This window comes from Mesoplodon densirostris, chromosome 2, assembly GCF_025265405.1.
Source record: "Mesoplodon densirostris isolate mMesDen1 chromosome 2, mMesDen1 primary haplotype, whole genome shotgun sequence".
Lineage (NCBI taxonomy): Eukaryota > Metazoa > Chordata > Mammalia > Artiodactyla > Ziphiidae > Mesoplodon > Mesoplodon densirostris.
The window spans coordinates 61828343-61852510 of record NC_082662.1 but is presented as its reverse complement, the minus strand read 5'-3'; the positions used below and the strand labels follow the sequence as shown (position 1 = coordinate 61852510).

At 34.1% G+C, this 24168-nt stretch overlaps 1 protein-coding gene and 1 pseudogene across 2 annotated transcripts in view; one reads left to right on the top strand and one right to left on the bottom strand.

The window, feature by feature from the left end:
- The window catches only part of LRRC7 (leucine rich repeat containing 7), a 497427-nt gene that overhangs the window by 443246 nt on the left and 30013 nt on the right, over positions 1 to 24168 (bottom strand). The gene's annotated exons all lie outside the window — the stretch shown is intronic.
- On the top strand, positions 9311 to 10731 carry LOC132483547 (shugoshin 1-like; annotated as a pseudogene).

Here is a 24168-nt window from a genome sequence, read left to right as displayed (position 1 = left end):
CTGGAAAAACCTATTCTGCTTTTTCAAACATTTGGTGAAAATTTAACTAGTGAAAGCTCGGAAGCAGGCACCTGCTCACAGAGCCTGTAGCTCTGGAGGAAAGAATGAACATGATCATGTGTATCAGATGCTACTGCTGTTTTCAGTAGAATATTATAAGAACGAGATGAACTTAAACGAGAATTGGCAGATTTGTGAGCAGAAATGACAGGGAAGAGAGAGCCAATAAACTTAAGGCCTTCAAGGAATGTTAGAGACAACAACTTCTAGGTGCCAAACCATAGGAAATAAGATCCCCAAAATTTGCCTCTCAGAGTCAAAGTTCTACTGAGTTTTAGCCATCATAGCAAAGGTCAGATTTAGGATATAGCCTCTCTAGCCATGTCTGAAGGCCTAAGGTAGCTACCATTAAGTAGAGTCAGACTGGCATACACAGGAAAGAACTTAGGGTATAGTTACTGATAGAGTTGACTTGAATCACATAGATCAAAGGCCTACTACGCCCTTCTCTTTCCCAGCTTTATGTATGTGTATATATATATATATATATATATATATATGTCAATAGAACCTTGTTCATATTTAAAAGAAAAAAAGCCTACTACGTTTTTAAGAAAATTTTATGGCCAAAGAAATCAGGATCCTGAACTTACTTGATATTTAAAATGACTCTCTGGCCCCAATACTTGCACGTGCCGGAAGTAAGTTGTGAATAGTGGGCATCCACCAAGATAGACATACCCACCAATTCTCACATCAGATCTGGTGATGGAGGCTAATAGAAAAGAAGGAACTTCCCAGACATAGCCTGGAGCCAGGGAACTTTAAAAAAATGGATGAATGTGTTCTTCTTATTAGAATTGGAGTCTAATTAAGAAACATTCCTCCCATCCCCCTCACAGCAGGTGTCTTCACATCCTGCCTAGTTATGTTTCATAATTGTTATGGCCCAGTGTCTTCCATTCTTCCACTATCTAAAAATAAGTTTCTACTATTTTTTAAATTATGCTCCATCATTGCACATTATTGTTATGCATGAGGTTGTGGATTACTTTTTCTTTTCGTTCTTAGGCTGTTGGCCCACATGGAACCACATTTAGGTCTCATGAAGAGGACTGCCTATCACCCAAGTAGTGTCCCTACACTTTGGCGTGGATCCAGGGACTAAATGGGATTTTGGGTTGCCTTTCTGGAGGGGAAATGAATCTGTCCTATACATGGGAAAAAGAGTAAAACAAGTATGTGATGTTCTGAAGAGTGGACTGTAAAAGACAGTGCGAGTACTCACCAGTTCCCATGTTCTCCCCTTCTTCCTGAGGAAAGTAAGAGTACATTTTCCACACCCTTTTGGTGTGGCCTTCTGACTTATTTTTGGACCATGGAATGTGAGTGGAAGTGATGCATGCCAATTTCTGAGTACGTTTATACCTCATTCTCTTCCCTCATCTTCTGGTTGATGATGAAAATTCCAAAGATTTAAAGGAACTAAATGCAAAAAAAATAAAAGGAGTCCAGACCTCTGGACAGCTGCTTATATAGAGTGTACTCTGTTGACCTGCACTGGACTTTGAAAAAAAAAATGTGAAGTAAGCCTTTTATTACAATTGTTTACTGAGATTTAGTTTTTTGCTTGTTTGTTTCTTTTATACCAGTCAGCTACCTTGACCTGAAGGGTTGAGACGTTGACTCCTGCAGACAAAATCATTTCCTCCCCTTGCAGACCCAAGCCCCACAAGCAATCAGGGCATTTCTGAGTTTTGACTCTAAATATATAACATACTCTTCAGCTCACAAAGATTTTTGCATCACACTCTATCCTTGCTGCTAATGTGTTCTTATAAATAACACTCCCAAGATAATTCTGACCTTTCTTTTTAAACTGGAGATTTGATAACTGTTGACTTGGAACCTACTATGTGCCAGACATTGTAGTAGATGCTGGTGATACAGTGATAAGCAAATCAGATGTGATCCCTCACTGCATATTAATAATGTGCCTGCTTCTGTTGACTCATTTGCATTTGACTTATATCCTCTTGATTTATGTTAGATGCCATCTTAGTCCTGCCTAGAGATGAATTCTAATCTCTAGCTGCTGCCACCCATATTCCAAGGTAATTGGGACATCCATTCAACTATCACAGCTGTGAGTAAAATGTTTGAAAAAGAGAAAGGCAATAATGAAACTCGCCACCAGACAATTGTTGGTTTTGTTACTGATTAGAAATTTAATGTCTTTGTCATGTAACTTGGGACAAATAGATGTAGCATTAAAAGTGCAAATACAGTATGGAAATTAAATTATCCTCAAAGAACAGTGAATGACCTTGGCTTCCAACATTTAGAGTTAGGCACAAGTTTTGACAGCATTTTTTTCAAGAACACACGTTCCTCTCATTTTCCTGCAGTATTGTCTAAACATGGAAGTTTCCTTGGGTTGGAGAAGTACTGCATTATGGAACAATTAGTCAATTAACTTTATTATTCCTACTCTAGCCTATCCTTTGCCATTATGAATATGTCTCTTCCACTTTGAAATACAGGCTATTTAATTTCTCTGGAAGCCTGGTAAAGCTAACATTTTTGACAACATATCTTTAAGGTAGAATCGAAGCTAACCTTGGTCATTCATTAGCAAGGACCTTAAGTAAAATTTATTTTTCAATTAGTCTTTCTAGGCTACAGATTATTATTATTTTCCCTCATCATAAAGTCCATGAATATATCAAATCATTAAGGCTTTGGAAAAGAGTTTCCCATTAAGTTTTCCACATTACAATAATGATACATTTAAATAAAATATTGTTGAATTAATTGAGGAAGCAAACACACATGACTTGAAGGCTTCATTTTTATTTTACCAAACATCTGATTATGAGAGCTCTGTGCATATATGATAGAGTACTACTAAATATTTTTATTATAACAGAATTATTGACCTATTAATATTTTAGAATGTAAGTACAAAAAAGTTAGGCATACTTTTTTATAGTAACCAAAAGAATCTGGATTTTACTAATAAAAATTCACTTTCTAGATATCTAAAATTGACATTAAATTTTAGTTGCTGCACCATGATTACAAGCCTAAAGGTTTTAGAAAATATAGTCACTGTTTCTTGTAAGCTTCTTGTAAGCTTCTTGTAAGAGGCTGATATTAAGAATCATACTTTTTTGTATACCTTGCAGTGCTAGCACAGCACTGCTTTCAAAAATGCACTTGAGAAATATTTACTGAATTCCTTTGACAATCACATTTAAATTTTGCTTTATCTTTTAAATTACAGTAAATTAATAATTTCATTAAACTTGGTAATACATACTTGGTGATTAAGTCCCATCCTCTAGCCCACCCCCCTCCCCAAGGGAGCTAAAAATTCTTTTCTTCTCTGTGTTGAGGGTGTTGGGGGAGGGTTGGGGGGTAATGTTAGGAAGTGATTGCTTCCTGCTCATTGGGGATTTTCTCAATTCAATGTGTGCTTATAACATTATAATTATTTAACTTATTTACAATTATACTAATTTTGCAAAAATAATGATTTTCATTAAACTCATAGTAACGTGAACCTGCATTTCATACAATTGATTTTTTTGCACCCCCTCCAAATTTCTTACTTCATTAACATATGTATATGCATATATATACTATATATATATATATATATATAATTGAATGTATATCTATAGTCTCTTATCTTGTCTCAGCTTAACCACTTACAGAGGTTTATTTTTCCTCACGTTATTAGAATTCTGAAAGTAGGAAGCTGTTGGCACTGATTTAATAGCTCAACAAAGTCATCTCCTTGTTCTTTTTATTATTTTGGCCTTTTCCTCAAGATAGCTACTGCAGATTTCTTTCAACTTGATAAGCCTCTGTTTCCTTTACTAGAAAAGCAAAATCATTTCAAGAACACCCCAGTTATCTTCTGCTAAAATTTCACTGACTGGAACTATTGTTACAAGACCAAGCCTAGCTGCAAGGGAGGCTGGGGAAATGAGGAATTATTCTTTTAGCTCCAATAGATGCAAGTGGCAAGGGAGAAGGAAACTGAGTGTTTAGCACAAAAGCATTTAAGTTCTTTATAAAAGGGATTAAATAGTTGATAAAATCTAACAAGTTATTTTAAAGTAGGAAGAGTAATTATATGGATCTACAGTCCAGCATATTTATATTTAATTTGAATATCTTATACTAAATATTTGGCTAAAAGTAAAGAAAAGAAGAAGAAAACTACCCCAGGCTCTTGTAAAGACAGAAATACAGTATACCTAAACTAGTTTTTATCCTATGCAGTGGGATACATTGTGGAGACATCTATATGTTACACTGAGAAAGATTTGATATAACCTGTGTCTTGCCTCCAAATTTGTGGTAAATTTTTTCTAGTCATTCAAGTAATTACAGTTGCCTGGTGTTATTACAAATTCCACACATTGCCACAGTAAGTAGATTAGTTGCATTTTACAAATGAGATAGATCACACAAGTTGTTATATTCTGTATCCCTCAAGTCACACAGAGTTAATAGGAGGGCCAAGATAAGTAATCAGTGCCAGGAAAGGGAACATGAATGAGACAATGAAAGTTGCCTAAGCGTGAGTTAAATTGCTCCTGTTCCTTCTTACACAAAAGAACAGCCCAAATTGGTGTTTGGTCAGTGATATCAACATGACACAGAGGCCAGGACAAATAAAGCTTTATCTGCCTACAGCACTGATAGGTAAAAATGAACACATCCCTAGCTGATTTGCATTCAGTTTTAGTGGCATAGAAAAGAGTGATACACAGTTGTCACATACTCCAGGGTTGTATTCCAATTGTATTTAATATTGCTTGAAATATGTTGACAATGGGATTGGGTATGGAAATTGTTATAACGAACAGTTTATTATTATGCTCCTGAGTGTTTGTCTTAACAATAAAGTTCTCTGAGAAGAGAACTTGTGTCTGTCAGATTCATTTTACACTGGTGTCCCTCCCATGTGCCACTGCAAGCACAAACGTGATTAGCAAATGCTCTTGATAATGTAAGTAAACCAATAAATTTTTCCAGCGGAGAGCTTGTGTATGTATAGGATGTATACATATATATCTTAATATGAAAAAACAAGTGAACTGGTTTGTCAAGAACAGAGCTATTAGATGTATAATTAGATGAATGGTTTCCAATTGCTGAAACTTTATGAATGATAATATTGTGTTCTCACAATTATATGCTAGATAAATATTCTTATATTTTTCTCATTAGTCCTTACTCTTTGCCAGGCTATTAATGAAAATCCATAATTGTTTTTCATTATCCCTTCCTCTTGGATATATGTTTTTTTTTTCTGCCATTTATCCTGTGAGTGTAATTAATGACACATCTTTCCAGAATAATTATTCTCCAGCTTCCTCATGTAAATGGGGTTTCAGGAAGTTCTCACCTCAGAAGTTATCAAAATGCTTACATTTGCCAAATCTAGAAACATGTTGCTTTGCTCAACATTTGTAAATATACGTTCACTTAAGCAGCAAATATTTCAAATCAAATGGCCTTACTGTACACTAGTCAGTGTGCTAGGGGCTGAGAATACAACAGTGAACAAGACATACCCCCTGATCTCACTCATTGTACATACAAGCAAAAAACACAGCAAAGATAATACATTGTGGTCCACATCAACAAGGATGCACTGAATGTTCACACACTGAGGTCACTGAGACACACCTCATGAGGACTGGAAGATGATGCCTGGTGTGAAAACCGAAGGCTGAGTGAAAGTTCATTGTGTGAAGATGGTGTGGGAAGGTAAGATTGTTTCAGGAAGAAGAACTAGCATATGGAAAGGCCAAGAAGTGAGAAAAATAGGCCAAATTAGAGAACCTGAAGTTGTTTAATGTACCTAGAGCTTACAGTGCAAAGAGTGAAAAGATGAGTCTTGCTTTAGTACTTGTTATGTGATCTTGGGCAAGTTACTTGAGTTGGATAAGTTATTTAAACCCCTGGATCTCAGTGTCCTCATTTGCATAGCAGAGATAGTGATATCTTTAATTCAGAGTTGTAAAAATGACAATATGTGTACATATATTTAATTTACAAAATTAAGTTAAAAACATTAGAGATGTTTTAGGTAAATTACATTACCTAGTATAAAATACACAGACTAATTTAACAAAATAGTCCCTCACACCAATGCTCTAAAATCCCTGACGTGTTCCTTCACCATCATGGGTATTCCCTCAAGTCAAAATAAAGCTTCTATGTCAGTGACAAGAGTTTCAGAATAAACTTATTCTTCTCATTAAGAATATTTCATAACAATTTATTTTCAAGTCAGGCCGTGGCTACTTTCTATTAATTAAACCCTGTGTATCAAATCTTATAGCAGAATGCCCAATAACCTAATTCTTAAACTTCTCACAAATTTAATTTACATGTATTTAAATGTATTAGAATATTGGGCTTCCCTGGTGGCGCAGTGGTTGAGAGTCCGCCTGCCGATGCAGGGGACATGGGTTCATGCCCTGGTCTGGGAAGATCCCACATGCCGCGGAGCAGCTAGGCCCGTGAGCCATGGCCACTGAGCCTGCGCGTCCGGAGCCTGTGCTCCGCAACGGGAGAGGCCACAAGAGTGAGAGGCCCGCGTAAGGCAAAAAAAAATAAATAAATAAATAAATAAATAAAATGGAAAAAAAAATTCAAGAAGTGTTTTTTGTGTAACTGTGAGCCTGAAAGTGTCTGTTATAAAAAAACTTTATTTGGTAAAATATTCTGTGTAGAAAACTGTGCTTTTCCTTAAATTTCTGAAGTATTTTTTCCTTGGAGATTAAATATACTCACCAGTCTTGTAAGAGTTTAACCACTATGTGTCAATTAAACTAGTATACAAGAAATGAATTTCCTTGTTAGATTAGGAAAGTTTTTTTAAAGGACTGTCTCTTAAAAATGTGCCATGTAAAAAATCAAACATATCCCTAATCTAATTACATTAAAATACACACACAAAAAAAGAACCCCAAAGACCCTGTTTGTTCTTCCACAGAGGCAAATAGTGAAACAAACAAAAGACAAAGAGGCAATTTGTTAAGGCACTTCAAAAGGCCAATAAGCATGTTGAAAAAATCAAAATCACTCGTAATCATGGAAATGGAAAACAAAAATTAGTTACGAATTCAGGATATCAGACTGGAAAAGATTTAGAAAGAAGGAGGGGAAGAGAAGTAAAGAAAGAAGGAAGATAGACTAAAGGACATGTGCCTGAACCCAGTGACAATCTTGTCATCATTGAAAATAGGGCAACCTGAAATTGTATGCTTCCTAATATGGTATATAACACCACCAATAAAGCATTTTTGTAAAAAAAAAAAAAAGAACTTGAATCCCATCAAGCCTTTAGATATAACCACCAGTGTATATGAAGAACAAAAAAAAAAAAGAGGGAAAAAAGAACAGGTTAAACAACACCACAACTGATTAGTCAAATCTAGATCATGGAAAATTGTTGAGGAAAAATAATCCTATTTCTTCAACATATAAATTGAAAAAAAAAAAAAGAAAAACAGGAAATCATTACAGAGTTCAATTCTTATCTATTAGAGATATGCAATGAATCACTTATGAGTAAAATGATATATGGATTTTCTTTACAATATTATAGTAAACAAAATAAATATCAGCATAGATGAAACAGAAGCAGTAAAATAATGATCACTGTTGAAGATGGCTGATGGGATATATTGGGGTTCATTTTAACGTTCTTTCTACTTGTTTGTATATTTGAAAAAACCATGGAAAATAATTCTGGAAGGTCGTTTGTAAAATGCCAGTGGTACAAGTCCTCATTGCTATATATATTATTCTATATAAACAGTAGGCAAGAATGTTCAGTGTTTATTGTAGCATTGTATAAGAAAAAACTATGAAACAACCTGAATATCCAAAAATGGAGTATTAGTTAAATAAACTACACATATGTCACTCATTAGAAATCATAACTTACAAGAACAATTATTCACTTTGGCTAAAAACAGGGCTTTGAAGTTAAGTAGACAGGTTCAAATCACATCTATGTCACCTACCAGCTGGGCACCACTGTATGTTACCTAACCCATGTAAACCTCAACTTCTCCATCCATAAAATGGTAAGTGTAACAGTACTTATATTAATGAGGTATTTTCAGGGTTAAGTGTTATTAATTTCTGGGTAGTGGGATCATTGTTGATTTTTCCTTCCTTACAATTTTAGGTTTTTCTACTCTCTCTGTCTGTCTCTGTCTCTCTCTCTCTGTGTATAAACGTCTCCCTCTCTCTGTATGTATAAATGTAAAAAATTAACTCACAATTTTTATAGACTCATAAATTTATCTAACCTTTTGATTTCATATGGTAAAATTTTTTTCTTCAGCTAAGAATAGAAAAATGTAAATATTAACATATTGAATCATCCTCTACTATTCTGTCTAATTAATCATCTGTATGAATATGTAGAAGTGGGTTAGATTTGAATATTCAAAGGTTAAAATATCATGTTATTGGGATGAATGCACAGAATAAAAGTAACATTCTAAGCATTGTAAGAAAACAAGGCTGGTCCAAGTTCAAATTGTGAAGCCCACAGTCTCCCTCCATTCTCCTTTCTCTGATTTTACAGACTAGTTCTTTCCCTTCCCAACTAAAAAGCTTAATGTTTTCATGCTGCCTCTGCTAATTGTCAAATATCCTATTATCTTGAAATATTTCCTATGGAGAAATACCAATTTTATAAATATCATGTTGTATTAGACTACATGAACATGTTTTCTGCTATGTATCATTAAGTTAAAGATACATATGGCAACTTAGGGGAAATTCCAGTTCCTATTTTAAATTTGGGTAAGATATTTGGTAGAATATAAGATTTCTGAGGACAGGGTTCTCACAGGTCTTGTTTGCTTCTGTATCTCTACCACCCAACAAAATGTCCAGTATGTTGAAACACTTAACAAATATTTACTAAATTTGTTGAAGAAACTGAAAAGAAATTAAGTTAGAGACTGAATGTGGTAAGGTGACTGTTCTGTCATATTTTTAAAGTTATTTTAAGGGGTTGTGGAAGCTGCCTGACAGAGCAGGACTCTACCTGAGTGCCTGGCAAAGCCATCACATCACATGACCACCTCCAGACAGCCGATGGATGAGTGCAGCAGAGAGTTTCAACTGTGGTCTCAGAATTCTCAGGCGGCAGGAGATGATGCCACAGTCTTTGGGGTTGAGGGTCATGCCAACAGCTTTGCAGAGCCTTGGAATGTGAGGAGGAGGGCTCTGGCAGAGGCAGGGGCCAAAGCCAAAGATGGCCAAAGAAATGTGCCTTGAAGAGTCCTTTCAAGTTAGTCTTGAAGGCACAAAGAAACAAAAGAGAAAAGGAATAAAAACTTGGTAGAAATTGGCAAAAGCCAAGTCATTTGTAGTTGGGCCATGCCAAATGATCACCAGCATTTCTACACTGTTGAAAAATTACCTGAACTATAATAAAATGTTAGTGTTAGACTTGGGCAATGAAAAATCCAAAATGAGAAAGCCCAAGATATCATCCTAAGGTCAGAAAAGAATGTTACTACCTTGAATGTCAGCTATTTCCTTTGAAAGAAAGATATATTTCAGAACAAAGAGAAGAACCTGCTCAAAACCAGTAGGTATGTCCCTTTAGCATGAACTCCAACAGTAATGACTCCATGGACTTATTTTTGAAGGGTTTACCTCAAGTTTCTCTTCAGGAAGCTGACTTTTTAGAACAAGGAGAATCATTATAAACAGAAGAACCAATACCAGCTATTCCTCAAGACCGACAGATTTGATTTTGAATATTCTAGTTCAGGTGACATAATCTACTGACAATGTCCTATATGGAACATCCATCCATGGCAGTTTAAAGAGTAGTTTTAACAATTTTGGTAATTTGATACCATGGATGACTTTGAAAGAAGTCATGAATCAGGGACATTTTTTTAATTGGAAAGAATTATATTTGCAGATTCAGCTAGAAAGAATTACTAACATAAAAGAAGTTATTTTTGAGCCTAAATTTGAACAAACTACACCTAACCTTAGAGATTCACATGAAAGAAAAAGATAAAAGAAAAGCTAATGTAAAGAGAAAATCAAATTGTGTATTAAGGTATAGAGGGAGAAAAAAATGAAAATTAAACAGCAACCAAAAAAATCTGTCCCAAAAAACATTTGGATGGTTCTGTCAGTTTCAGTAATGCTTACAATCTTTTTTTGGTATTAAGTTACTCCTTTCTGACAAAATAAAATGAGAAATGATTCTAAAAGAGAAGAAAGTAACGAGTCTGAAATGAGCACTAGTGAATTATGTCTAGGAGATGACGATGATGACTTTTATTTGCCTTCCAAAACACTTGGCTAGTACATTCAAAATCTTGTCAACTAATGAGACAGGAGCCCCATCACCAGGTCTCCATTAAAAGCACTAAAACATACTGATGAACAAAAGACTGAGGATCCCAAACCAACACAAACTCTTATCAATGAACCACCTGAAACTCTTCAGTCAACTCATCTTATTCTGAAGGATATCACCAGTGTCAATTTGTCTCCTGTAGTGAAAAACCAGAAAATCAAATCTTTTTCCAAAAAAGAATAAAGAATAAAGAAAGCACAGCCTTGACCTTGCCTAAGTGTAGGTGCGCAGTCAGAGTGAACTATCAGGCTCTGATTCATTTTGAAACTAAAAAGAGCGGACCTTTTTAGACTTGTGTTTCTTGAAATCTCCCATTTCCAACAATAAAAAAACCCCACAACTCAAAAAAATCAATCAAATATAATGATGTTTTTGTTGGATGGATGTTGTTGAAATTGTCCCACACCCCTCTCCTTCCTTTGCTCAAAGAGAGAATCTGTAAGATAGTATATACCCGGGTCAAACTGCCATGGCCATTTCTTCAAAACTATTCTGAAAATATGACATTTACCTTAAGTCTTTAATAAATTTAGGCTGCTTTTTTTTTCTTTTAAACATAAATAGCTAGAATTGAATACTAAAATAGTGTATATTTCTTACACTGCTTAAAACCTTAATTATAATCAAAATATATATTATACTTACTTTATTAAAAACCAATAGGGTGTTTTAATTATGTTTTGGCAACTTTGTGTTTTTAAAGTCAGAGATATGATAGTGAGTGATTTTTGAAGATGGATAGAGGAGCTTTTGAAACTCCTTACTACAATATTTGAGTAAAGTAACTCCTTGATATTCAGAGTAGGATACATCCTAAGTTGCTTGTGAACCCCTTATACCACTGTTGTATTTAATTTCTCAAACACAGTTGCCCCTTGAACAACATGGAGGTTAATCAGCCTATAATTTATAGTCTACCCTCTTTATCCAGAGTTCCTCCAAACCCACAGATTTAACCAACCACGAACAGTGTAGTACTATAGTATTTACTACTGAAAAATATCAGCATAGAAGTGGACCAGTGCAGTTCAAACCCACCTTGTTCAAGGGTCAACTGTAAAGTCTGTTTGAGATCATGACAAGAGAATTGATGGTTTCTTAAGATCAGAGACTAGTTAAGTGACTAGATCTGAATGTTCTCTAAAGTACACTATTTAAAGTAATGCCTCAGTAAAATCACAAATGTTAAATGTGTGAATTCCCAGGGTATTTTGTACTTGCTTTATATAAAGTTTTCCATCAACCACATGAGAGGGAATTATTCAGTTCAGAAAATTTGAGACATATACAGACACATATGTATATGTATATATATATTTCAGTTTTTAAAGCAACTGTAGTTTGTCCCTTTAAAAATAAAATTCTTTATAAGATAAAATAGTAACTTTGAGTTTAATTTTCAATTTAATATTTAGGGATTATTACTCTAGCCTTTTGGCTTAGCACTAGGATCATTCTCTACATCCTACATCTTGGCACACTTATTTTTCCAGCCATAATTGTCAATGAGGCCTATGTTCTAGCAAAGTCAATTTTCATTCTAAATAAATAAATAAGAAGAACTCATGCCCTCCTACTTGTTATGTGTGTTCTTCCATACCACATCTTTACCTTATCTCAGACTATTGAAATCCTTTTCATCTTTCAAGACCTACATCGAATATAACCTTTTCTAGGAACTGTCCTCCAGTACCTAGAGTCAGGGACCAATTAATGTCCCTATCTAAATGGAACTACAGTTATATGGCAACTAAACCACGTATCTCAATTGCAATTATCCGTATACACATTCCATCCCCCTAATAGACCTAATGGCTTCTAAAGAAGACATTTTGTCCTATTATTTCTGGCATCCTCTACAGCATATAGTCAAGAGCCTTGCACAAAACAAGTTGTCAATAGCTTTGTTGAATGCATTCTATATATTTAATAGAACAGTCCAGTTCTGTCAGGACAATCATCTTCACTAAGGTGAGAAGATACCTGCCTAGCCAACCAATCACTCTGAGGTCCAATAGGATGCCGTATGTCAAAACTAGATTGCTCTCACACATTTAGTGAATGACTGATTTTTAATATTTTTCTTACATATACATGATGTGTATTTTTACCTCATTGGCATAACACCATGAGTAGTAAATTGTTTAATTTTCTTTTACAGAGTAGATATTATTTAATTTGTATTATTTTATCTCTCTAACTCTACCATGTAGAAAGTTTCTCAGAGCCACCCTAATATATGTTACCTCACCTAATGCCAGCAAACCCAGGGGATTGTGATAAAAATGTTGGTAGATTCACATCTACTTATAAAATAATTACAACAAAGCCCATAAAACAATAAAAAGTGATGTTAAGACATCATAGTCCTTTTCCAAAACCTAATCTATCATGCATATTATTCTCTTGGGGTCCTGCTCTATGCTAGAGCTAATCCAGTAAACCAAATCACTAAATCAAGTTAAGGTATTAATGAGATAATGTTTTTCTAGTTCCAAATAGCATCTTGATATTAATGAAGGACTTCTATAACTCATCTGCCTCTCACTAATAGCAAGGATTATTTGGGGATTTTACAAGTTGTAAATTGTTCTAAAGGGCCAATACAAAATATCCCATTATTTTTTATAGACACTTATTTAAAATGAAAAATGATTTTGTTTTGAAGGGCAAAAATAAAATTGTGGTATTTAGCCCTGTGGCCTAGGATCAAATCTGGAATGACTACTAAACAAAATAAAATTAGTAAACTGTATAATTTTTAAGGGGCTTGGAATTTTAGACTTTGAAAATAACATATCTACGTATGTAAAACCCTAGAAATAGCAACATGGAAGTCATAACTTGTCTTCTAAAAAAGTCCCAGATATACACTTTTTCCCCCCGGGTCCAAAGAAAAGGAAAAAACAAACCTTAAAATATTCAAGAACTTGATAAGGCAAAAAAAAAAAAAAGCAATTTATAAAGCTGATGTAAATAAATTATAAATTTTATACTGTTCATATGTTTGAAAAGTGATTCATTTATTTTCTAACCATATTTTTGAAAGTTAAATCAAACTAATAAGGATACAGGAAGAAAAAGGCACAAGCAGGACAACTACAGGGAGACTGGTTACTATTCTTCCTAACTTGTCATCCACATTCTGGTATCTCAAAGAATATACAATAAATTTAAATACAAACATAATCAGAAATGTGGAGATTATTAAAGAAATACTACATAAGAATGAAAGGATTTTAGAGTTGTATGATACAAAATATCTAGCCCCTATGATCTAAAAAGCAATAAATGAAACCAAAATTTCCACTTATTTTTTGCTTAAAAATCTGTTTCCATTAGATATTGGAGTGATGCATGTATAAACCAAAGATCGCTAAGGGCTGCCTAAGCTTAAGTGATCAGAATCTAGAAGAGAGGCATGGGACAGACTGATTTTTCCCTTTGAGCCTCCAGAAGGAATCAACCCTGCTAACACCTTGATTTCAGACTTCCGGTTTCCAAAATTATGAGGGAATATGTTTCTGTTGTTTTAAGTCACCCAGTTTGCAGTAATTTGTTATAGTAGTCCTGGGAAACTAATATAATACAAAAGAGCGAGGGGGTAAAAATAGTAAAGAAATTCAATAATTTAAAAATTAATTTTAATTTGCTTTACCAAAATCCATTTCATTTGAAATTTTCCATTTTCAGGCTTTGTAAAATTCAGATATATAATAAAATATGTATCATAACATCTAGCTATATGCCACTTTTAAGAATCACTGGTCTATTTCAAAGAACATTTACTCTCTTGTAGTTTACTTTGTGTACAGTATTCTAATCATTAAGCATTATGGTCAATCTTGCACTGCCAACTAGAAATATTGCTTTCGTCATTAGTACTATCAAGTAATTATGACAATGTAAAAACAAATGTATTCGAGTGAATCTATTTGGAGATGGCAAAAAAAAAATGCTGTCAAAATTATAACTGAACAGGGAGACAGAAGATCTCGGTTCTGTTTCTTGCTCGGGCATTTTAAAGTCATATGGACATGGGACTAACTAAATCTCAATTTCTTTACTTGCAAAGTAAAACTGACAAAATTTGCCCATCTATCTCCTTAAGATTCTTTTTGAAAAAAGATGAAAAAAATGAAAATGTTTTGTACATTATTGTGGTTAGATACTTCAAAGTTTTCTTAAGAGTAATGTTTTTTAATCATAAAACTGCAAAGAAAGTATATGTGTGAACCAGTATAAGTACCTTTACAAAACTATACAGCTATCAAAAGCCGCAGCTTCTTGAAAAGAAAAAAAATATATCAGCAGCTTCTTTTAAAGGTGAAGAAGAAAAATTTGGTTAACAATTTTTAAATTTGAATATCATTTGGGCCTCAAATAAATGTATATTCACCTTATTCTTGTTAATAAATGAAAAAGAAGAAATTAGGAAAAGTTTGGAGCATTACATGATGCTTTTTATTTTATCTTGTTGATCTGGCAAAAGTTTTATATATTGATATATTTTAAAAAATTATTATCTTTAACAATTTGAAGATTATGCTGTTATGCTAAAAATTACTATATTGGCAGGGGAAAAGGGTGTTAACCTAAGTAACTCTAAATGAAAGGAGTCCACTAAAGGCAAAAATAACTTCACATAAGTACTGTTCTCTAGTTGATAAGTTGTTTCCCACAAGAAAATGATTTAACAGTTCTGAAACCACTATACATATATAGTGGGACTGAACAACTAAGCAAATGGATAGGAAAAGGTGGAAAGTAGGTTCTTACTATTGGGACAGGTGGTTACAGAGAAATAAGAAGAGGTGGGTAGAATGATACAGGTGGTAATGGATTAGAGTTGGAGAGAGAAGGAACTCATGTTTGGCTTAACATAGATACAGAGAGTTATATATAGAAGTATTTTGGGGCATATATATACACAGGTTAGTATGCACACATATATTTTCTTGTTCTGTCAGCTGAGAAGGCCTGGAGGCAATGACACCCCAGTAGTGATAACACACCTAGTGCCTTGATATTGGTTTCTAAAACCATTCTTTAATAAAAGATTCCAGAGCTCCTTGGAGAGATGGCTGATTCTAAAACTGGGATAGGAAATATACAAGATGAGCCAGGAGCATCTTGTAACACCACAAAGTAAGGAAGTGACAAAACTATAGGTGTGTGTCAAAGGAACTCAGAAATCAAATAGAGCATTAATAATGGTTAAAACTGGAACAATTTGAGCAATAAAATAAAGTTGTATTGTATTATAACCCAAAGTATAAAATAAACATCCATGAGTCACTATTGGCACTTTATCACTGTGTTCTTCCTCCCCAAGTCCTATAGCCCCAGTCTAATCATAAGTAAAACATAACACAAGTCTCAATAAAGGGATATTCTAAAAAATATCTGACCAGTATGCCTCAAAACTGTTAAGGTCATCAAAAACAAGGAAAATCTGAAAAACTAACACAGTCAAGAGGAGTCCAGGGAGACATGATGACTGAATGCAATGTCATATCCTGGATGATAGAGACAGAAAAGGACATTAGGTAAAAACTAAGAAAACATGAATAAAGTATGGACTTTAATGAATAACAATGCATCACTATTTGCTAATTAATGGTGACAAATGTACCATACTAACGTAAGATAAAAAAGGGGAAAGTTGGCATGGGGGTATATGGAAGCTCCCTGTAACATCTTGTAATTTTTCTATAAATGTAAATACCTGTATTACTTCTACAAACGTTTTTAAAAATGATTATAGTTATGGAATTCTACAGAAAGAAGAAGACTATTCCCCCATTCCAATGACTTCACCTTATATGTGAAACTAAGACACATACTTGCTCATGGTCACAAAAGTTATTGAATGAACTAAACTGAAATTTGTACTTAGTTCAAAGTATTGTCCTCTGTAGTATAATATCAATTTATTACTGAAGACAAATGTAAAATTCATGGTTTTATATTTCTGTTACTTGTTGATGATGCCATTTCAGTAGACCCTTTACATAATTCAGTAATACTTTATATGGTATTAGTTCACAGTAATTTGCTACTAGTAGCTTTAACTAAAAGGTTCTAAGTAGCACGTATAGAATATCACATTGTACATTTTACTTTTTAAGTTAACAGAATATACTGAATATGACCTTTTCTAAACATCATGTATGTGCTTTTCCATAATAGAGTGATTCCCTAAGTTTAGTTCAGATGTGTATTTTTGCTTGCCTTACAGTTCTAAACTTCGTCCTTGCAGTCACTTTGTGGAGCTCATCTATCTCTTCTTCCATTACCGTATTTCTAGTTTTTACTTTGTTATACACTTTGCAAGTGTTTAGCAGCCAGTTCCCTTCTTCAGTTCTGTTACTTCTGAGAAGTCTGCTATGTTGTATGAAAGAGAGCACCAAAAACACAGAAGTCTTGGGTTTTGCTACTTTTTACCAATGTAATTTGAAGTAAATCTGTAATCTTTGTGAGCTTTTAAGGATTGTATAAAGATGCAAGTAGATATATGCTACAGTCTATATATGTCTTTAATTCTGTTTTCTGTAGGAAATGAAAGTAGGTAACTAAGCTTATAATAAGATTTTTGAAACAAAAATAGTCACAGTAGAAATAAATAGCACCAATAACCAATAAACGTTTATTGAGAATTAACATTTAGAGCTTCTAAGATGTCCTGCACTATACTACTTTATATCTATTATTATATTAAATCTCTATGTAGTATATTTATTACCATTTCCATTGACAGTTAAGGAAATCAAACCCCAGAGAGGTTAAATGACTTGTCCACATGAGTTTTGTGCTGAAATTGGGGGGGGGGGACATTATTTTTTCAACTTAGAGTAGTTTGTTTTATTTTATTCTTGCTAAATTTTAATTTTTCTAATATGCATAAAAAGCAGCAAAAACAAAAATATAAACCCAGAAAAAAAACAAGGCTCATAGAATCACCACAGATAAGGTGCTGCTTTTTCTTCATTGAAAGTAAATTGTATCATTTAGAATGTATTTGGCTGAAAGTAATAGAAAACATGGCTTACAGTGGCTTAAACAATAAAAAAAAAATATTGTTTTAGCTTGATGTATGAGGTAAAGTATAGTGGTAGAGTGGCTCTAGACTTAGTCTGTGTTTCAAAAGGGTCACCATGGAACTGGTGAGCTTCCCTCCTTATTCTGCCAACTCCTGAATCAGATTCATTCTAAGACTGGCTAATTTTGTGGTCAAATATAAATGCATTGGTTTCAGGTATAATATAAATAAGAAAATATGCATAGGAACAAAAGGAGCAGTTTAATTTCTCTGTATTTTCTTAGGAGTAAGGAAACTTTTGCAAACCTCCTTTCATGTTTCATTGGCCAGAAGTGGGTCTAAACCAACCACTGGCAAAGGATTGGAATGGTCATGATCGGGCTAGACCAATCATGATTTACCCTGCAGCTGGAAATAGATACATCCTTCCCTGAGACTTGTGGGGGAGAGAGATATCCAAATAAAATTGGGGTTCTGCCAGCAAGCAAGAAAAAGGGACTGGATGTCAAGTAGATAACTAGTCATGTCTGCTGCCATCCCACAATCAAGTAAATGAAGGGGCCAAGGCTAAAAAACTCCAGGCTCCTACACCCACTACTTTTCATTTATATTATGTTGTTTCTGGTTTATCAAATGTGACTTTCTGATGAATGATATTATTTTCCAAAGCTTATATAATTAAAGGTCTTGTTATAGTTTTATTGTACTGAGTTTAAAAAAAAAAAAACCTGACAACTTACGAAATGGCTTAGAATGTAAAGACTGTAGTTCACCCTATATTAGGTCTAGTTTCCTGTTATAATATACATAAATTATTTCTTGAGACTAGAAGGTCTCAAGCAATGTATGGAAGTTCCCAGTGAATATTTAGCCTGCATATATGCTCACAGAGTAAAGAAGCACTGTAACAAGATAAATGATTAAGAAAGCTGCCAGTCTGCTTCCTCAGGTACCTAAAAGAATCCTTGGTAAATGTAGCAAAATGAAAAAAACAGGTACACCAAAAAGAAGTTGATGTGAACACTATCTGTACTCCATTTTATTTGTGTGATCCTAGGTCTATTACTTACCCTCTCTGGTCCTTTGATTCTTCATTTGTATACTGAGATAATTTCTTCTTCACCCTTATGTGGTACATATTAGCTAAATGTAGGAGATGAGTAATGCACACTGTTTTTTCCTTTTCATACTTTCCCTGTAGAGATTCTTCCTAGAGCTTGAGACACATTTGAGGCAATTACTATGTTTCATTTGCCATGTCAAGTCAGGTAAGAAAACTGTGTGGACAAAATATATGAAATCCATGGTGACTCTGAAAAGTCTGAAGAACATGTATATAAAAGAAAGAGAGCAAAAGGCTCAAATGGGACCAAAGTTAATAATGTTCAGTAGAAATACCTGGAATGTGAAATCTGTAGAATGTTGGATCACTGACTTTGCTAATGGTATCCATGACTTAATTAATTTTGTCTAATATCCCTTTGTGCATTCTGGCTAGAAACACCTTGGTATGTGTTATGGTTAATTTTATGTGTGAACTTGTCTGGGCTACAGTGCCCAGATATTTGGTCAAACATCATTCTGGATATTTCTGTGAAGGTGTTTTTTTTTTGGGGATGAGATTAAAATTTAAACTGGTAGACTTTGAAGAAGCAGATTACCTTCTGTAATGTGGACAGACCTCTTTCAATAGTTGAAGACCTTAATAGAAGAAGACTGACCTTCCTTCCCCTCTCCCTGCACCTCCCTGCCACACACACACACACACACACACACACACACACACACACACAGAGCAAGAGTGAATTCTGCCAGAAACTCCCTTTGGACTGGAACTGAAACTTCTATGAGTCTCCAGCTTGCTGGCCTGACCCATGTGATTTGGGAGTCATCAAAGCAGAATCATGTGAGCCAATTCCCCAATTCCTTAAAAAAAACCTGTGTGTGTGTGTGTGTGTGTGTGTGCGTGCATGTGTGTAGATATATATATACATATATATACATATATATATGTATGTATATATATATATATATATATATATATATATACATATATATATCCCATTGGTTCTGTTTCTATGCAGAACTCTGACTAAGAGAGTATGTATCCTGGGCCTGACTTAAACATTTCACAATGTAATGAGAAGACACATATAATGGGAATAGAAGACATGCTTTCAGATGGAGTCTGCCATTTCCTAATTCTTGGTAAGTTTCCTTGGTTGTTTCTTATTTGCTATGCCCCCAATGGGCTTCTATTTTCTTTATTTACTATATGGTGATAATCACATCTACCTTACAAGATAGCTATGAATGTCAATATACGTGAAAGGTATTTTCTAATTACAAAGTATAATATTGGTTATCATAGTTATTCTTACCATGTTAAGCATCATTATTCACATTGCTTGCTAGAAAAAGACTAGTTGTTCAATGGAGACAAAGGGACTTTTCCCAAGGGAAGCATAGCCTGTGCCTCAAAAATCTAAATCTGGCTTTTGGAAAATTCTTAGGAAAAAAATTCTAATGCAAGGAAATATCTCATAAATTCTGACAATAACAATGAGCCTGCCCCCATGTCAACTATACACCAACTTACTGTGCAAGAAGGCCTTTACAAAGATTACCAGCCCAGAATTGTACTGTGTTTGCTTAAGATATTACCATCACTACATATTTTAATTTATTTAAACTGGATCAAAACATGCTCCCTGAGATTCCCCATAGATTACATTCCTGAATGTTTAGTCTCTGGATTGCAGGTAAATTAAGTTTAGTAACATGACACTCAATAGAAACAGAGTAGGAAGAACTCACACTTTGTTTTTAACTTTTTAGCTACAATTATTTAACTGTGACCAAATGCATCTTTCCCAGTATGCATTAGTAGAAGGGACAACATGTTTGTATTTAAATTTATTCAAGTGATACATTAAAAGAATTTTGCTCCTTAAATCAATTTACCTCCATTTGGTGGATGGGAACAGTCCTTCATCCTCATAGAATATTCTATTGTGATTTTTTTTTTCTGTCAAATCTTCCTTGCTTATTCTCTCCCTATTTCTATGACTGTGATTTAAATGATATCACTGAGTCACAAAAGTATTTGCAAAGGTGCAAACTACAAAGAAAGTGACTATATAGCTGTATGTTAATATGTGATATTGTTTGAATTAATATCCTAGTAGTTTATGTTGAAGTTAGAGGTAAATGGACATCATCAGAAATAGGTTAGTCAGTCTAGCAGACTGTACTTCAGACATCTCTTCTTAGTATCATCCCACACTCCCTCTAAAACCCAGCCACTTGGAGGTTTCAAGTCCATAAACTTACTTCAGTCAACAGCAATATTAAGCATTTATTATGGGTCAGGCATTTTCCTAGATGCTGGAAACAGCTTGCTTGATGCTGTGATTCAAATTAAATCTTGAAGATCTATTATTTAAATTACACCTATTGGAACCATTCTAATTTAAGGAACATTTTTATTTATAGTATATGGTGAAAGGAGACAAAGTCTAGAGGAGGTAGGAAAGGCAGTAAGTTGTTCTTCCTTCTAAAGACTCAGAGAACTCAAACCCTTTAGTTTAGAAAATCAGTTGTACTCTTTGTAGTCTCTGGACCTTTGTACATGAAATTATTTTTAGTTTTAAACTTTAAAAATTATTTATTTTTTAATCTATTGACTGTGTCTCTCTCCAACGTCTTCCCCTTCTCTTCCCAAGATGTAAATGTCATTTCCACCCAGCAGTTCTCCTGTCTTTCTGTGTCTAGGTTTGATGACTACTTTCCTCTCTCATATCATCATGTATTTTCCCAGTCATAGAATTAGAATGCTAGCCTTGGTTTTGTTTTGTCTCTTCCACAAAACTATTAACATTCTGCCATCCTGCATTTCTTTATTGATATTTACCTTTAGGGCACAGAGTATGCACTCAAAATATAATTGTCAAATAAATGGAGCAGTTAAGCCACAATCAGTACAGAAATTCCAGACCCCTTCCCTAAACCTAATGATCTTTATGTCTCTACCCCATTCATTCTTTCATTTATTCATTCACAATTATGTATTAAGCCTCTACATCTGTATTTTGAAATCAGAATTAAATATGCAGCATGTTCTGCTTAAGAAAATATATCTGGATATGAATTAGTTAATTAACAAGGTCATCAGTAACTGATATTGAAATACATATTATTTTCAATATACTCTATAAATTACTTAGTTTTTACTCATCACATATCACCTATTTCCCTCCCCCTCCTCCCCAGCTAGAGTATAAGCCCCTTGAGGACAGGGATTTTTGACTATTTTGTTCAGTGTTTTACCCTAAGTTCTTGGAATAGGCCTGGTACACAATAATTACTCAATACATATTTGTTGCATTAATAAAATAATAAATTAAGGAATATACAGTAGAAAGAACTCTGGTTTGCAAGTTAAAGCCCTGGATTCAAGCCCTGGCTGGGAAACTCTGATAGTACCAACTCCACAGAGTTTTGCGAAGATTAAATAAAATAATGTTTGTAAAAGCAAATTGGGAAACACTGAGTGTAAGGAATTATCGGTAATATTGAATCAGGAACACATCCTCTTATAATAAGACTGATAAAAGATAACAGTAGTATGTATTAGGTTTTATTTTTCAGTTTTATGATAGTCAATGAAAATTTAAATAATTTCTGAAATTAATCTGCCTGCCCCACCAACACACAAGACGATACCAGACTGTTGTTCCTAATCAGCATGCTGTAACTAGCTCTGTGTAGATCCTGCATAGCTCTTACACCAATGAGAGAGGGGAAGGAGAGGGAACGCTGCTCACAGACTAAGCACATGTGCCACAACTGAATCCAAAAATGCATTTGTGGGTGAACTCCCTTTCTGTTACCAAAATAGGTATGAAGAAAAAATTTTCAAATAAGTTGTAATTCCAAATGAGAAAAAGACACTACTCCAACTGGCTTCCCCAAATCTATCAGGAGAAACAGCCACCCGGACTGGGGAAGACTAATATACTTCACACTACCAAACCTATATAAACTTGCACCATTGTTTCCTTCTATTTTCAGTGGAGAAAGCATCTCTCTACCTTTCAATGACTCCACAATTAGATTTCTTTCCTTCTTGCTTTTCAACAGCCTTCGTCTTTGGCTAGTCACTCTCTACTGCATCATTGAAAGAATATATATATATATAAATATATATACATAAATTCTTTTAATTCTTTTTATATGTATGTGTATATATATATAACTGAATCACTTTGCTGTACACACTATATATATATATATATATATATATATATATATATATATAACTGAATCACTTTGCTGTACACCCAAAACTAACACAACGTGTAAATCAACTATATTTCAAAAAAAAAAAAAAAGAAAACTCTTTGCTTCTCTAGTGGATCTTTCCAAACAAACAAACAAAAAAATGAGAATATAAGTGGGTCCACTTTCAGCTAAACCTGGTAACAAATTTCCCCACAAATCCAAAAGACTGACTTCCTATTCATTTGAGATGAAAGAAGAAGGTTTGTCCCAATTAAAGCTGAAAATGTATTTATAGCCACCATTTAGTTATGAAACAGATTATCTTTCTGAGACACTTTAATATATTCTATCATTTTCATCCATGGTTTTATCTCCAGTGGTTAACAGTAAGGGCTCTAGAATCAAATGGCCTGCATTTTTGTTCTGTTTTCACCATATAATATGCTATGTGGTCTTGAACAAGTTACTTAATCTCTCTGGGTTTTTTTTTATCCAGAAATTATACTAACACTAGGGTTGTGAAGAGTAAAGACAGTAATCCTAATAAAGTAGTTAGAATAATGCTTGACACAAATGAAGTGCTCTTATTATGAAGAAGGACTTGTCTCAGAAGAGAAAACAAAAAGTCTTTGCCTTAAAGTACCTGGATAGTCCTTCTCCTATAGACACAGACCCATAGGTATTATTGTTCAGTTACGTGTAATTGAGGATAATTACTTAGAAGAGTCAAGTAAAAGGTAATTAAATTACATAATCTACTCTATGTGAGACAGTTTAATAGCCTGAGTAGGCAGTCACTTGCTGAATGTATTATTATGTATATATTTTAAGTAAAAATACGTGCTTTATTATAAAAGCTAAGCAAGTTAAAGAAAATTTACTGGAAACTTAAATGGCATAATTGTAGTTAAATATTTTCAAAAGGGGCAAATGATGGGATATTTGTACAGATTTCCTAATATACCAAATATATTATTAAAGTGCCATCTGGCAGAGTTAATTGCTGTTGGAATAAGTAACGTTATACATCATTTCACCACACTTGACATGGAGTAAAACCAGCACAGGTTAAACTTTACTATGTGGGGTAGTGCCTATTGCACCATTAGAGCAAGAAAACTAAGGTAAGGAAAATAATGTTGTAAGGGTAGCAGCTGCAGTGGAGTAATTTCTATTGGAAAAAAATATGAATTACCAGGCAGCTTTTGGTCCAGTAGTGGTTAAAAGCCAGACTTCCCAGGTTTGAAATCCAACACTATTCATTACCAGCTGTAGACCTTGGTAAGTTAGTCAACTTTCTTGTGCCTTACTTTCTTCTTTCTTCATTGGCAAAATGGACACTATGATAGTACCTCTTTCCTAAGACAGTTGTGAGGTTTAAATGAATTAATTCATGGGACAT